Source organism: Octopus sinensis, linkage group LG1 (assembly GCF_006345805.1).
Source record: "Octopus sinensis linkage group LG1, ASM634580v1, whole genome shotgun sequence".
NCBI lineage: Eukaryota > Metazoa > Mollusca > Cephalopoda > Octopoda > Octopodidae > Octopus > Octopus sinensis.
The window spans coordinates 10729802-10730834 of NC_042997.1; positions in this window are offsets into that span (position 1 = coordinate 10729802).

The window sequence follows — 1033 nt, forward strand, 5'->3', positions numbered from 1 at the left end:
CGTCTCACCGTTTCTCTTCCTCTTTCTCTCTCATTTTTCATCTTTCTATCTCTATGTCTCTCTCTTACTCTCTCTCTCTCTCTCTCTCCTCTCTCTCTCTCTCTCACATACACACACACACACACACTCTCGCACTATCTCTCTCAATATCTGCCTCTCCGCCTCTCCCGCTTTTTATTGTTTGTATGTGTATGAGTGGTGTATACGCATGTGTGACTATAGATATATGTGAGTGTGTGTGTGTGTGTTTGTGTCCGTATACGTTGTCTGTCTGTCTGTATGTATGTATGTATGTATGTATATGTATATGTATTATACACACACACATACACACGCACTCACACACGTAAGCAAATAGATGGTGGGAAGTGGAGAAAGAATTACTCGAACAGCAAAGGTAAAGTCTGAGGTTTCATAGAAGCTGCGAAACTTCACAAAGTGTTACTCAGAGTAACTGGTCAACAGACAGAAGTGAACCTTTGTCAACAACACAGTTTATAAATGGTTTATAAATGTTTATAAACAGTGTAGTGATAATCATTTGAGAAATCACCAAGTAAACACTGAGAACTGAGAGGACTGGAGTTAAGACTTTTCAATTATATATATCTATATATATATATATATATATAATATATATATGTATGTATATATGTATATATTATGTATGTTCATATTTATATGTATATATATATATATATATAATATATATATATATATATATATATGTATATATATATATATATATATTTATATTTATATTTATATTATTTTATATATATATATTTATATATACATATATATATATATCCTTTTAAGTTCGGTCACGGGAAACATTTTTGCGTATGCATATAAAAGCTCCTGAGCTCCTGTGTTATGTCAGTTACGGGCTAGTCATTCCAAATTCATCCATGGCTTATTATCATTATTATTATTATCTTTATCATTATTATTATTATATTATTCATTATATCATTATTATTATTATTTTATATTATTATTATATTTTTATTATTATTATTATTATTATCAT